The 16,562-nt window shown below is 50.2% G+C and overlaps 1 protein-coding gene across 1 annotated transcript in view; it reads right to left on the bottom strand.

Moving 5' to 3' along the window:
• Window positions 1-13,776, bottom strand: part of PALM3 (paralemmin 3) — a 45,138-nt gene extending 31,362 nt beyond the window's left edge. The window contains exon 1 of the mRNA XM_063449608.1: window positions 13,684-13,776. The gene's annotated coding sequence lies outside the window, so the exon portion shown is untranslated. The remainder of the gene's footprint in view (window positions 1-13,683) is intronic.
• Between the last annotated feature and the right edge of the window lie 2,786 nt (window positions 13,777-16,562).

Raw genomic sequence — 16,562 nt, 5'->3', positions numbered from 1 at the left:
TGTTCATATCCCCGTCCCCTCCACACAGTCTACGGCAATGCCTAGAGTGGAAGGCAGGATGGATGGAGTTGCTGCCGTTCGGCCATGCTACGAGAAGTGACCAGCAGGAGAGGAGCGCTGAGGGCTTCACTCCTGCTGGCCACCCAGACATTTGCGCCCCCGGGCCGGTGCGTCCTAAGGCAGCCGCCTGTGCCGCTTTATGGACGTGCCAAGCCCTGCATCTCAGCAAACCCACCACGTATTAATTCAAGGAACCACACCAATCTCATACCCATCTCATGTTACACTTCCTCTAAATCCTCCTTCAATACTGCCCTCTGGAATGCATGCTCTGTTTGCAATATTACTAAATCCACTGCTGTTTACAACCTCTTCATCTCTCGTTCCCTAGATTTAGTAGCCTTAACAGAATCATGGCTCTCCCCCTCTGACACTTCTACCCATGCATCTTTATCCTTTGGTGGTCTTCAACTAACCCACAACCCAAGACACTCTGAATGTAAAGGTGGTGGTGTAGGATTTCTCCTCTCACCTCACTGCTCCTTCAAACCTCTACCCACCCCTCCTTCCCTCTCTTTCCCATCATTAGAAATGCATTCAATTCGACCTTTTCTTTGCTAAGATTGCTATTATCTATCGTCCCCCTGGTTTCCCTCTCCTCTTCCTTTGCTGCCTGGCTACCCTACTTCCTGTCTTCTAATATTCCATCCCTAATTCTCGGGGACTTCAATATTCCCATTTACCCACTTTTGACCACAGCAGCCTTTAAACTTCTTTCAATTACTTCCTCCCTCGGGCTATCACAGTGGGCTAATTTCCCACCCATGTAGCTGGCAATACCCTTGACCTAATTTTCTCTTATGCATGTACAGTATCTAATATCTGCAACACTCCATTTCCTCTCTGTGATCACCACCTCTTATCGTTTGCTCTCGTGTACCCCCTCACTCAACAACCTCAGCCAAACCCCCCTCAACTCAGGTCGAACCAATTATATTGATCTCCAGCAGTTGTCAGCTGATATTGATTCACAACTGCTATCCATCCCTTCCCTCTCCTGTCCCTCACGAGTCATCTCCACATATAACATTACCCTCACCGCTGCCTTGAATGCTGCAACCCCGCTCCAAACATGCACCTTGAGGAGGACATGCCACCAACCGTGGCATACTAAATCAACACGCTACCTGCAAAGATGCTCCCTTTGTGCTAAACGCTCCTGTAGGAAGTCTCGCACCCAGGCAGACTATCTCTATTATCGATTTATATTGTGTTCATACAGCGCAGCCCTTTCCCTCACCAAACAGTCATACTTTTCCTCTGTCATTAGTTCATGCTCCCGCAATCCCAGGCGTCTCTGACACCTTTAACTTTCTTCTTCACCCTTCTGTGACCACCCCCCAAACTAACCTTCCAGCCGATAGCTTTGCATGCTACTTTACCAACAAAATTGAACAGCTAAGAAAAAAATTCTCCCCACCTTGCCGTTCTCTTTCACAACCACACGTAGATCATGCCTTTCCTACCCATCAGACTTTCTCCCCAGCTACTGAACAAGAGGTGGCTGCGCTTCTCCTTTCCTCTCGCCCCACCACTTGCGTGCTCGATCCTGTCCCACCCTATCAGATCTCTCTCCCCTTGTCTTGTGCCTTCCTTAACACACATCTTCAATTGCTCTCTCTCTTCTAGAGTTGTCCCTGCTGACCTTAAACATGCCACTGTAGTACCTATCCTGAAAAAAACATCTCTTGACCAGTCCTCTCCCTCTAACTATCGTCTCATATCCCTGCTCCCTTTTCCCTCAAAGCTTCTCACTTCCTCAATTCCAACTCTCTCATTAACCCTCTTTAAACTGGCTTCCGCCCTCTCCACTCTACTGAGACTGCTCTTATTAAAGTTACTAACAACCTAATCGCAGCTAAATCCAAAGGCCACTGCTCCATACTAATTCTTCTTGACCTCTCTGCTGCCTTTGACACCATTGATCATGCTCTCCTTCTTCAAACTCTACAATCACTCGGTCTCTGTGACTCTATCCTCTCGTGGTTTTCCTCTTATCTCTCCCAACGCTAATTCAGTGTCTCCTTTTCTAATGATACCTCTACATACACAAACTGCATCCTCTACACACATACTCCATTCCGTATAAACACACTGCATCCTATACACACAAACTACATCCAAGCTGAGCTATAATGCATTTACAGTAACCTGCCCTTAGCACAAGGACAATACAAACTTTCGTGGGTCCACAAGTTTCTTATTCATTTACTTGCAGGAAAACAAGCCAAACCAAGATTTGCTATTATTGCATAAGCTCTTCAGATGATTTAATATTTTGGGATAAACATTTAAAATGATTTAATATTTTGTAATATTTTGGTATATTGATATATTTTTGATATTTGATCGTGGTCGGCCCCCTACTCGCAAGATTATACAGAGAGGCACTAACGATGTGCTCTCACTGTGTTTCCAAAAACAGTTCCCTGGTGCTCCCGAATGCGGGACATCAGGGAATTAATTCCAAACAATTTTCAGGCCCCCAAAATCAGGACTGTCCCGACGAAAGTGAAACAGTCAGAAACCCTATCCATGTATTATTACCTGTTCATTATGTTACCATATGGAATTCTGAAACATAATGTACCAATAAAATGACAGGCTGAGCATGAGATATATTTATATATGCACATACACACAAAAATGTATACAATACTCACTACCATACCATACTGCTAGGACTGATGGTGAATCTACAACTAATATAATCATGATTATATATTAATTGTATAACTAAAGAATGGATTACCAAACTAGCCCCAATGTATGTCATTTGGATACGAGTTCAAATTTTTTTTAAGAACCACTGAAATAGGGAGATCCTTAGCTCCCAAAACGTTACAAAGAAGTCTATTGAAATAAATCAACAGGTTCCTACGCAACAATCTGTAACATGTTAATGATATCATAAAACAACAATTCACATTGTGAAAGCGTGTAGGTCTCTGAGATAACTGATTTCTGAAGAAATATAAATGTAAGAGATAAATGTGAGAGATAAACTCAGGAAAGAGGGTTATATGGAGTATGTAGCCAGAGGGGGAGAGATACAGGAAATGATAAGAGATGTTATCATTAGTAGATTACATCCGAAACTCTGCATGCTGAAACAATAACAGCGGTACTCTGCAGTACTACTGTGCACAGACACAATGACAGCAAGAGTACTAAAATACTTTCTGCTACATTCCAAATGTTTGGACAATCACAGAAAGAGTACTATACAAACTGCTATACTCAGTCTAGCAAACCAGTCACAGTACGCATACTGCAATACTCAACAATACTCTCCAATACTACCCAACATTCTGTAATACTCCGGATAATGAAACATTAATAGTTACTTGCAAAAATATAATTTTCAGGGACATAATACTTGTTAATTTGTGGGGAAATAGCTTCTTGATCTTAGGAGATATCTTACTGCCATTCTAGGGTCAAGGAGGAATTGTTTCCTAGTTTGTTGCAAAATTGGAAGTGTTTCAAAGAGGGTTTTTTTTGGGGGGGGGAGGGGGGGGGGGGTTTCCCTTCTTTTGGATCAACAGCAAAAACAGATGTGAGAAATGCTGAACTTGATGGACACGTGTAACTATGTAACAATGTAATAACAGACCTGGTACTGCAACATATTGCTAAACTCAGCATAGCAAAATAATCACAGTGGTGTGAACACTGCAATGCTCAGCAAAATACTCTGTAATAATCTGCATACTGAAACAATTACAGACAGCGTGCTGCAAAACTGAGCTGTACTTTCAATAGTCTGTAATACAAGACAAACTAATGACAGAAAGCATACTGCAATACTCTGTAATACTCTGTAATACTCTGGCTGCCAAAACAGTCACAGCAAGTGTGTGACAATACTCAGTCACATACTTTATAATACTCTGCCTATCAGGACAATCACTGTGAGTGTACTGCAATACTCAGCCACATACTCTATAATACTCTGCCTATCAAGACAATCGCAGTGAGTGTACTGTACTATGCAGTGCATACCATAACAACAGACTGCAATACTTTATAAAAAATGCTAGCATACGAAAAAATACATTATATATGATTTGTCCTGGGATAGCTTTGCCCCCTCCCCATAAAACATTGCTTAAAACCTTCTGGGTACCAGGGTGAAATATGATGTTTCTAAAATGGCTTCCTGTGGGAATATGCCTGTATATTGTCTTATTGCACCAGATATTTAATCTGTCTTGCCTCTCTGAGCATGTGGGCAATGTGTAGCATTATCAGACAGACAGGCAGACACATTGTAGTTATAGTGACCTGCGTTAGAGGGGTTTTTACAATATCCTAAAACTGTAGCAGTCCTGGATGTCACACACCCTATCACTTACAAACTGCTATTGTAATCATTGGATATCACACACTGAGATCACAGGTTATCCTCATTACACACACACTGTACCAGCTTTAAACACAGTCTCCTCAGCCTCCAGTCTCTCTGTATTAAAACATCACTCACAGACACTCTGAGCCCCATCATAGATCATACTGTACTGTGATACAGTAACACCAGCAAGCTTTATACTGTAGCCCCATGTAGCCAAAGCGCAGCTTAAGCGGAACAGGGCCTTGACAGGGGTTAGGAGGCGGGCCCAGGAGGAACAGACAGGACAGGTGGGTTATGGGATATGTGGGTTTGGCTATTTAAGGGAGGAGCCATTTTGTAAGGTTCACTTCTAATTTCCTACCCGGTTCAGTTTGTGTGCATCCCGGTGCTCTCTATACTTTCTGGGTAGGGTTTCTCTTTTGTCTCCTCTGCAGGGCCATGGATATCGTGGAGAAGCTTCTGGAGGGGATCAGGACAGCGGCGCGGCAACAAGGAGCGGATTGGGTGCAGGCCCAGCTGGGCCCGGTCCTTGCTGCGGCGGCAGGACAGGAGGCCGGAGACTCACGCCCGGCGAGGGCCAGGAGGCCCCCGAGGCGTTTGAGCCCGGGAGGAGAACCGGAGGTCGGTGGCACGGGAGTGCAGGAGACAGCCAGTGGAAGTCATAGCAGGCCCAGGAGCTGCCTGGTTGAGGCTCTGCCTCCCAGTGTGCGGCCGGGGCTTCGGCGTGGTGAGTCGAGACGGGCGGCTGCCCTGGACATCGCTGCACCAACCCCTAACACGGATGGGGCCGTGCGCGGAGCAGGATCCAAGATGGCGGCCGGACGGCCTGGTGCGGGGCCTGGCGGGGCGGGGTCTCGGCCCAGGAGGGCACCCCCATCGGTCTTGGCGGTGGACTGCGGCACGCGGACTGGGACGGTCCACGACGGGCCCAACGTACAGCAGGCAAGTGCAGGGGCCCCTTCCGGGGGTCCCCTTGGCGTGGTGGGCAGGCGGGGAGTGCGGCCCGATTCCAGGGAGCGGGCGGACGGGGGGGCGGGTAGGCGAGCGGCCCAAGGGGAGCAGGGGTCGGGCGGAGGGCCCCTGGGGGGGGTGCGGGATGCTGCGAAGGGGTCCCGCGGAGTGCAGACTGGGCGGGCTTCCGTGGGGGAGGATGGGGGGTCCCTCGGTAGTTCTCTTGCGGGGCGGAAGGTAGTGCCTGCGGGTTCGATGGATGTTAGGAGGGTGGTAGAGGGTAAGGGGAAAGGAAAGGCTCCGAGGTCCGGTCGGTCGGGGATAACTGTCTCGGGGAGCGGGGTGTCACCATCCGCGTCCGTGGAGGGCCCCGGGGGAGGTGCCCCTGGTCCGGGTTCCGTAGGTGTAGTGGTAGGTCGGGCTGCAGCGGGGTTGGGGCGCGGGGCGGGAAGCGGGGAGGGTGGGTCTAGTTCGGAGTCGGGTAGTGCTAGCCCCTCGCCGGTTAGGGCCCCCAGGACACGCAGACGGAGGCCCCGGCGCAGGCGCGCAATGTCAGGGAGTTCGGCAGGGTCCGGGTCCCCCAGGTTGCCTCAACGGGGGTTGGCATCCAAAGGCGATGGTAGGAGTCGTAGTCCACGTGGCAGGGCTCTCAGGGCCTTTGGGGCGCGACGGCGGGAGGATACCCGGCGGGAGGCTTTGGCGGTTAGCAGGCGCTCCCCGGTTCGGGACGGGAAGGTGGTGGGGGAACAGTACGCCTTGCCCAGGACTTCTTCTCCTCTTTCCAGGTCCCGGAGTCGCTCCTCATCTGATTTTTCCAGGCACCGGGTGGGATCCCTGGTTGGCGGGACATCGGCGGATGGCGTTCATCCTGGACGAGCAGTGACGGACTGCGCAGCCCCGGGTGTCATCGGCCCCAGGGGCTTGGCCGGTGAGTCTATTGAATCGCTACAGTCCAGTGCACTAGTACAAACACTGCAGTCACTACTCCACTCACTGGGGGCGGGGGGTGGCACACAAGGTAGCGTAGGGCAGGTGTGGACGCAAGGGGGAGGCGAGGCGGGGCCCGGCCTAGGGACCCCGGCGGCAGTTGCGGGCGGGGAAGCTGTGTCGGCTTCCAGCGTGGGTGAGGCGGGAAGCGAACGGGCGGAGTTAACGGGGGGGGGTGACGGAAGCAGCGAGGCAACATGCGTATGTGTCCTTCGCGGGCCCGCTGGGGGTGCACCTCAAGCAGGAGGTGAAAGATAAAATCTGGAAGGGGGAATTTTGCGAGATCTTCTCGCTTCTTCCCTTGGAGGACTTTCTTGACCTCAAGGAGGAGGACAAGAAGGACGAAAAGAAAGAGGAGGAGGAGAAACGGCGGAGGTATCGCAAGATACCGAAGTCTTTTGGTAACTGGCTAAGGGCATTCTGTATCCTGGCCAGCGTGATCGGGGAAAAATCGCCGGGCTCCTGCTCGTCCCTGTTTTGCTACTTGGACGGCATATGGGAGGCATACCGCACCTATGGCGGATTGGCATGGTGGCGGTATGATGAGCAGTTCCGGCAGCGGCTGGCGGCGAATCCGGGCATGCGGTGGGACCAGATGGACCTGCCTCTCTGGATGAAGCTCATGATGGCGCAGAAGGCGCAGCCCTTTCAGCACGCGGCTGGCGCTAAGGGTCAGTCCTCCTCGTCGGCCGCCTCGCAGAAGGGCTTATGCTGGCTCTTTAATGAGGGCCAGTGCAAGTGGGGCGCAGCCTGCCGCTTCAAGCACGAGTGCTCGGGCTGCGGTGGGGCTCATGGGCTCCAACGTTGTTTCAAGAAAGGGAAGTCCGGGGGGACGGGAGCCTCTGCCGCGGTTGGCGGCGGAGGGTCTCCCACTACCTCGGGGGCTAACCCCAGTGAAATTAGACGCGATGGAGCCCTGGCTAAACCGCTACGGTAACAGGGCAGACGCGGAGCTGCTTAGAGCGGGGTTTGGGCAAGGGTTTGTCATTCCGTTTCGGGAGAGGGGTGGCACTGCGTGCCCTCATAATCTCAAGTCTGTGGTGGAGTTTCCAGAGGTGGTTCGGGAGAAGTTGGACAAGGAGGTGCGGTTGGGTAGGATGGCGGGGCCTTTTGTGGCCCCGCCACTGGAGGGCCTTCGGGTCTCTCCCCTCGGGGTGGTCCCCAAGAAAGAAACAGGGAAGTTTCGGCTCATTCACCATCTTTCCTATCCTAAAGGGGAGTCGGTGAACGACGACATTGACAGGGACCTATGCTCGGTCTCTTACGCATCATTTGACCAGGCGGTCGAGCTGGTGAAGAGAGCCGGGCGTGGTGCGTTGATGGCCAAGGTGGACATCGAGGCTGCTTTTCGGTTGCTTCCGGTGCACCCGGCGTGTCACCACCTGTTAGGGTGCTTCTTTGAAGGGGGCTACTTTGTGGATTTGTGCCTTCCCATGGGGTGTTCCATTTCGTGCTCTTACTTTGAGAAGTTTAGTTCATTTCTCGAGTGGGTGGTGCGGACGGAAGCGGGAGATAAAGCGGTGGTGCACTATCTGGATGATTTCCTGTGTGTGGGGCCGGCCGGATCTCCCGCGTGCCAGCACTTGTTAGGTACCATTCAATGGGTGGCGGGCTGCTTTGGGGTGCCGCTGGCGGCGGATAAAACGGAGGGCCCGACTGAGTGCCTTAGTTTCCTGGGTCTGGAGATAGATTCAGTGCGGGGGGAATGTCGGCTGCCGCTGGCAAAGCTGGAAGGTTTGCGCGGCGTGGTGGCAGAGGTGCGTCGGGCACGGAAAGTGACCCTGCGCCGACTGCAGTCATTGGTCGGCATGCTCAATTTCGCCTGTAGGGTGATACCCATGGGTAGGGTGTTTAGCCGCAGCTTATCGGCGGCTACCGCGGGGATTAGGTCCCCTCACCATTTCATCCGGGTATCTTCGTCCATGCGGGCGGACTTGGGGGTGTGGGATACCTTCCTCAGGGACTTTAACGGGACGGTGTTCTTTCGGCAAGGGGGCGTGTCGACAGCTGAGCTGGAGCTGTACACCGACGCGTCGGGTAGCGTGGGTTTTGGGGCCTACTTCAGCGGGAGCTGGTGTGCAGAAAAATGGCCGGAGGCATGGGGGCAGAGCCCCCTCATGCGTAACCTGGCGTTTCTGGAGCTGTTCCCACTGGTGGTGGCGTTGGCGCTGTGGGGGGACCGGTTGAGGGACAGGAAAGTGGTTTTCTTCTCGGACAACATGTCCGTGGTGCACGCGGTTAATAATCAGTCTGCAGCATCGAGGCCGGTGGTGACTCTGCTGCGGCGCTTTGTTTTGTTGTGCATGTCCCTGAATGTGGTTTTTCGCGCGCGCCATGTGCCTGGGTACTTGAACGAGGTGGCTGACGCTCTGTCTCGTTTTCAGTGGTCCCGGTTTCGAACGATGGCCCCGGAGGCCCAGGACAGGGGTCAGCCGTGCCCGATCGAGATGTGGCAGCTAGGAGCGTCCTGCTTGGCGGACTCGTGAAGGCTTCGCTGGCACCGGCCACATGGGCCGCATACAGTAAGGTCTGGAGTTCATGGGAACGTTCCTGGGGCGGGCTGGGCCGAGGGGTACGAGGGGAGCCGCCTCTGGATGCCTTCTTGTGGTTTACCTTTCAATTACTGGCGGGGGGCGCCTCCCCGGCGGTGATTGACAGGAACATGGCTGCAATGGCGTTCTGGTTCAAGCTCCATGGGGGAGCGGACCTTACCAAGGCGTTTATCGTCCGGCAAGCACTCAAAGGGTATCGGAGGGCTCGGAGGGCCCCCGACGCTAGGCGCCCGGTGTCGGTGCATGTGCTGGAAGGGCTTGTTCAGGCGCTGCCCACCATTTGTTTCAATGCATTTGAGGTGTCGTTATTCCGTGTGGCATTTCTTTTGGCTTTCTTTGGGGCGTTCCGCGTCGGGGAGTTGGTGAGCAACACCCGGGCGGCCACGGGGGGCATACAGGTGTCTGGGGTACGTATACTGGATGGGAAGCTGGTAGTGCACTTGGCTAGGTCCAAGACGGATGTGGAAGGTAAGGGCCGGGACGTTACGCTGGGGGCCCTGCCGGGCTCGGCACTGTGCCCGGTAGCTGCGGTATCGGAGTATCTGGATCAGAGGCCCGCGGTTGGCGGGTCCCTGTTGGTCCACGCGGATGGCTCGTCGCTCTCTCGCTTCCAATTTCGGAAAGTTTTCAGCCTGGGTCTGGGTCGGATGGGATTGGATGCCGGCACATACGGTACCCACTCCTTTCGTATTGGGGCGGCCACGGAGGCCACACGTCTAGGTTTGGGGGATGAGGTAGTCAAGCGGATTGGGAGATGGGAATCTGTTAGGTTCCGCTCATATGTACGCTTGGGTTTGTTGGAACACTAAGGGGCATTGGGGCGGCCTGGGGGGTACGGGTGGTTTTATCCTGTGTTTTTCTTTCTTCCCCAGGCCGGGTCGCTTGGATCGTGGGTCATTCCTTCATTTTCTGGGCCGGACGGAGGGCTGCAGCTCGAGCTCAAGGCCAGCAGCTGGGCTTTCCGGAGGACCAGCTCGTAGTGCGCTGGTGGGGGTATCGGGGCTTCTGCTGGGGGGACGTCTGCAGGGCAATATTTGGTATGGTCGCAGGCGGGGCGCGGCCGGATATGCTAGTTTTACATGCAGGCGGTAATGACCTGGGCCTCACCCCGCAGCGGAGGCTGGTAAAATGGATGAAGCAGGATCTTAACCGGTTGGTTGATCTGCTTCCCGGGGTGATGCTGGTATGGTCTGAGATTGTTCCGAGGCAGCGGTGGCGTTACGCCCGGGACCCGGTAGCCATTGATAGATGCAGGGGTAAGGTGAACAGCCTGATGGCGAGTTTTGTCAGGAAACTGGGGGGAGTGGTGGTAAGGCACCAGGAACTGGAGGAGGGGTTGGATGGGTATTACCGCTCGGACGGTGTACACCTTTCGGCAGTGGGTTACGACCTGCTGAACTTGGGTCTGCAGGAAGGGATGCGGAGGGCGTTCCTTCTTCGGGGTGGCGGAGCTCAGACAGCTTAAGGGGTCAAGGTCTGAGCTTGTGGCGGGATAGGGAGCTGAGAGAGAGGACATAGGCTCCCTATGAGGAACGTGAGGAACATGGAAAAAATTGGAATTATGGTCAATGGTGGTTTCGAGTCCTGGAGGTGGCTCAGAACCTGGTGGGGCAGGGGTATCCGGGTATACCCCTGCCATGGTTACTTATGGTTGGCACTTGTTCGGTTCAAGTTGGCGAGGTTGGAAAATGTCGTTACATATTTGTATTTGTTATGTTGGGGGTCATTGCCCTCTATTAAAAAGAAGGATACGGATGAGAGGGGCGGAAGGTGGGGGCAATGACCCATGTTTATATGTTAACTTATTTAAAGCAATATTATCGTTATATATATTATAAATTATTTAATAAAGCTGTGGACAAAATTTTCCCATATACCAGGTGTCAGTGTGTTATTGGGTTAGGTATGTGGGGGGTTTTTTGTCCAAGGTTCCGCCAGCCCATATGGCGACTATACACCGGTCATGTAGCCCCATGTAGCCAAAGCGCAGCTTAAGCGGAACAGGGCCTTGACAGGGGTTAGGAGGCGGGCCCAGGAGGAACAGACAGGACAGGTGGGTTATGGGATATGTGGGTTTGGCTATTTAAGGGAGGAGCCATTTTGTAAGGTTCACTTCTAATTTCCTACCCGGTTCAGTTTGTCCCGCCCACCCTCCCTATATATTGATGTTTAGATAAGGGTTTCCCGTTTTTTCACAGCGGCGGGATAGGGAGCTGAGAGAGAGGACATAGGCTCCCTATGAGGAACGTGAGGAACATGGAAAAAATTGGAATTATGGTCAATGGTGGTTTCGAGTCCTGGAGGTGGCTCAGAACCTGGTGGGGCAGGGGTATCCGGGTATACCCCTGCCATGGTTACTTATGGTTGGCACTTGTTCGGTTCAAGTTGGCGAGGTTGGAAAATGTCGTTACATATTTGTATTTGTTATGTTGGGGGTCATTGCCCTCTATTAAAAAGAAGGATACGGATGAGAGGGGCGGAAGGTGGGGGCAATGACCCATGTTTATATGTTAACTTATTTAAAGCAATATTATCGTTATATATATTATAAATTATTTAATAAAGCTGTGGACAAAATTTTCCCATATACCAGGTGTCAGTGTGTTATTGGGTTAGGTATGTGGGGGGTTTTTTGTCCAAGGTTCCGCCAGCCCATATGGCGACTATACACCGGTCATGAGTTCCAATCACAGAACATCAACACCAGGAATCTGTGACAATCTGTGATACAGTAACACCAGCAAGCTTTATACTGAGTTCCAATCACAGAACATCAACACAAGGAATCTGTGACAATCTGTGATACAGTGACACCAGCAAGCTTTATACTGAGCTCCAATCACAGAACATCAACACAAGGAATCTGTGACAATCTGTGATACAGTGACACCAGCAAGCTTTATAATAAGCTCCAATCACAGAACATCAACACAAGGAATCTGTGACAATCTGTGATACAGTAACACCAGCAAGCTTTATACTGAGCTCCAATCATAGAACATCAACACAAGGAATCTGTGACAATCTGTGATACAGTAACACCAGCAAGCTTTATACTGAGTTCCAATCACAGAACATCAACACAAGGAATCTGTGACAATCTGTGATACAGTGACACCAGCAAGCTTTATACTGAGTATCAATCACAGAACATCAACACAAGGAATCTGTGACAATCTGTGATACAGTGACACCAGCAAGCTTTATACTGAGCTCCAATCACAGAACATCAACACAAGGAATCTGTGACAATCTGTGATACAGTGACACCAGCAAGCTTTATACTGAGCTCCAATCACAGAACATCAACACAAGGAATCTGTGACAATCTGTGATACAGTAACACCAGCAAGCTTTATACTGAGTTCCAATCACAGAACATCAACACAAGGAATCTGTGACAATCTGTGATACAGTGACACCAGCAAGCTTTATACTGAGCTCCAATCACAGAACATCAACACAAGGAATCTGTGACAATCTGTGATACAGTAACACCAGCAAGCTTTATACTGAGTTCCAATCACAGAACATCAACACAAGGAATCTGTGACAATCTGTGATACAGTAACACCAGCAAGCTTTATACTGAGTTCCAATCACAGAACATCAACACAAGGAATCTGTGACAATCTGTGATACAGTAACACCAGCAAGCTTTATACTGAGTTCCAATCACAGAACATCAACACAAGGAATCTGTGACAATCTGTGATACAGTGACACCAGCAAGCTTTATACTGAGCTCCAATCACAGAACATCAACACAAGGAATCTGTGACAATCTGTGATACAGTAACACCAGCAAGCTTTATACTGAGTTCCAATCACAGAACATCAACACAAGGAATCTGTGACAATCTGTGATACAGTAACACCAGCAAGCTTTATACTGAGTTCCAATCACAGAACATCAACACAAGGAATCTGTGACAATCTGTGATACAGTAACACCAGCAAGCTTTATACTGAGCTCCAATCACAGAACATCAACACAAGGAATCTGTGACAATCTGTGATACAGTAACACCAACAAGCTTTATACTGAGCTCCAATCACAGAATATCAACACAAGGAATCTGTGACAATCTGTGATACAGTAACACCAGCAAGCTTTATACTGAGTTCCAATCATATCAGGCTGAATAAAGTGAGCCATGAAATGCATTAGTTCTGGGAATAATTATCTGTCTCATAATTTACAGATGAGAAGCAGTTTTAAGGCTGTTTGAATTATCTATCTATCTATCTATCTATCTATCGATCTATCTAGTCAAAACCTGAATTGTATTGTTTGGAGACATCTCTCTTCTCCATCACATTGTATATAATAATATTATTATGATATTAAGTATCAGATAAAGGAGCACTGATAACTTTATTCCCCCTCTCACCCCTCAGTTTATTAATTAACCCACAATGTCCCCACATTCACTCTCTTACTATAGAGACATGATTCTCAGCTCCCCCCAGACATCACATCCACAAACAGACTTTTCACAACTCCTGCTTTTCAACCTGTTCCATATTTCATTTCGCTTTTGTTTGAACAGCTGTTACTGTAACTTCTTTTCCATGTCCTCTCCCTCCCCCTTTTACAGCCCCACCCCATATCAGATGCATTTACCCCCCCCCCCCACAAGCAGTTACCCCATCATATGCATTTAACCCCCATAACATGTACTGACACTCATTAGATGAATGTATCCCCCCCACTCCCATCACATGTATTTACTTCCCCATCAGATACCCTCCCCCCTGCCCCCAGTTTTCTCACCCCTGTCTGATGACTCTGCTCCCCTGCTCCAGCTCAGCCAGGTGACAGCCAGGGCTGCCCCTCCCGCAATGCCCTCTCCTGTGTCTCACACTCAGTGTGGGGAGGTAAGGGGGAGGCACAGGGCGGAGGGACACCAGGGGGAGGCGACACCTGAGCTTGTTTCACCGGTTCCACAGAGTGAGGAGCAGGGAGGGGCCACACTCAGTATATTAATCAGGGGACAGGGAGAGCATGGGATGCTCGGGGCACAATGCCAGGCTGGGTATCTGTATATCACAGTGCCAGGCTGAGTATCTGTATATCACAGTGCCAGGCTGAGTATCTATATATCACAGTGCCAGGCTGGGTATCTGTATATCACAGTGCCAGGCTGGGTATCTATATATCACAGAGCCAGGCTGGGTATCTATCTATCACAGTGCCAGGCTGGGTATCTGTATATCACAGTACCAGGCTGGGTATCTGTATATCACAGTGCCAGGCTGAGTATCTGTATATCACAGTGCCAGGCTGAGTATCTGTATATCACAGTACCAGGCTGGGTATCTATATATAACAGTACCAGGCTGGGTATCTATATATCACAATGCCAGGCTGGGTATCTGTATATCACAGTGCCAAGCTGGGTATCTATATATCACAGTGCCAGGCTGGGTATATATATATCGCAATGCCAGGCTGGGTATCTGTATATCACAGTGCCAGGCTGGGTATCTGTATATCACAGTGCCAGGCTGGGTATCTATATATCACAGTGCCAGGCTGGGTATCTGTATATCACAGTGCCAGGCTGGGTATCTGTATATCACAGTGCCAGGCTGGGTATCTATATATCACAGTGCCAGGCTGGGTATCTGTATATCACAATGCCAGGCTGGGTATCTGTATATCACAGTGCCAGGCTGGGTATCTGTATATCACAGTGCCAGGCTGGGTATCTGTATATCACAGTGCCAGGCTGGGTATCTGTATATCACAGTGCCAGGCTGGGTATCTGTATATCACAGTGCCAGGGTGGGTATCTGTATATCACAGTGCCAGGGTGGGTATCTGTATATCACAGTGCCAGGCTGGGTATCTATATATCACAGTGCCAGGCTGGGTATCTATATATCACAGTGCCAGGCTGGGTATCTATATATCATATGGCCAGGCTAGGTATCTATATATCAGAGTGCCAGGCTGGGTATATATATATCACAGAGCCAAGCTGGGTATCTGTATATCACAGTGCCAGGCTGGGTATCTATATATCACAGTGCCAGGCTGGGTATCTATATATCACAGTGCCAGGCTGGGTATCTATATATCACAGTGTCAGGATGGGTATCTATATATCACAGTGTCAGGATGGGTATCTATATATCACAGAGCCAAGCTGGGTATCTATATATCACAGTGCCAGGCTGGGTATCTATATATCACAGTGCCAGGCTGGGTATCTGTATATCACAGTGCCAGTCTAGGTATCTGTATATCACAGTACCAGGCTGGGTATCTATATATCACAGAGCCAGGCTGGGTATCTATATATCACAATGCCTGGCTTGGTATCTATATATCACAATGCCTTGCTGGGTATCTATATACCACAGAGCCAAGTGAGGGACAGATTGAGTGAGAGAGTGAGTGAGGGACAGGGTGAGTGAGAGAGTGAGTGAGGGACAGGGTGAGTGAGAGAGGGAGAGAGAAACAGAAAGGTATTGAGTGAAGGACAGAGAGAGAAAGTGAGTCAGAGTGAAGAATTAGGAGAGGTATACAGAGTAGAAGAGCGAGGGAGTGTGAAATGGTTAATAAGGGATGGAGAAACCGAGAGTGAGTAAAGGAAGGAGGGAATGTCAGAAAGGGAATGAGAAAGAGTGAATGAGAAAGAGTGAATGAGAAAGAGTGAATGAATTGGGCAAGTTTTATAAATAGAGATATAGAATGAGGGTCAGAAAGTAAGTGAGAAGAATAGACAGAGTGAGAGATAGAGAGAAGGACAGGGAGCAAATATAGGAATAAAGGTGTGATCGAGTGAGAGAATAAGAAAGAGATTGAGTGAGAAAGTGAGTTATGGAATGAAACAGAAATTCAGTGAATGATGAATGAGATATTGAGTGAGTGTGTGATGGAATGAGATATTGAGTGAGTGTGTGATGGAATGAGATATTGAGTGAGTGTGTGATGGAATGAGATTGGCAGGGTTAGTTACGAAAATGAGAATATAAAGTGAATTTCAAATTAAAGGTAAAACTAGTCTGACAGACCACCCAGTCACTCAGGACTAATACATGTCTCTCAACCATCACCTCCCTCTAAAAAGGACTATAATCACCATATATATCCCACCAGCCCATGCTTCCCAGCCCAGCCGCCCAAGAGGAAACACGGAGAGGCATGGCGCGCCTGAACGGGAGCAACTTCCAAACCCTCTGGAACTCCTGATCGCTTCGCAGAGTTGAGGCGGGTCGGTAAAAGTTTGTTACGGGTACTTTTGGTCCCAGAGTCAGAGCTCTATTTGGAGTGGTGACAGAGGAGTGAGTGAGGCATCGAACGAGTCCCAGGACTTGAGGGAGCGCCATATATCGAATGAAAGGGCCATCAATACCCAGGATTTAAGGGGGAGCTCCATGTATTGATGAAAAGCTCCCCACCAAGTGCTAAGGAACTCTGCGCCGGATTGGAGGATGATTGCAGCTCGACTTGCGCTAGCCACCTCCGATCCTGTCCTTTTTGGACAGAGTGGGTTTTCAGAAGAGAGCATTCCGGGGACAGGATTTGTTTAGGGATGTGGACACAGGAACCCTGATTTAATTATCTGGTCAGGTACAGACACCTAGGCACCGGGTATGTTGGAGTATGCATTGTTTTCCTGGGAACCTCCTATGGAGAAGCCAGG

Source organism: Pelobates fuscus, chromosome 3, assembly GCF_036172605.1.
Source record: "Pelobates fuscus isolate aPelFus1 chromosome 3, aPelFus1.pri, whole genome shotgun sequence".
Classification (NCBI taxonomy): Eukaryota; Metazoa; Chordata; class Amphibia; order Anura; family Pelobatidae; genus Pelobates; species Pelobates fuscus.
This window is presented reverse-complemented; position numbering and strand designations above follow the sequence as displayed.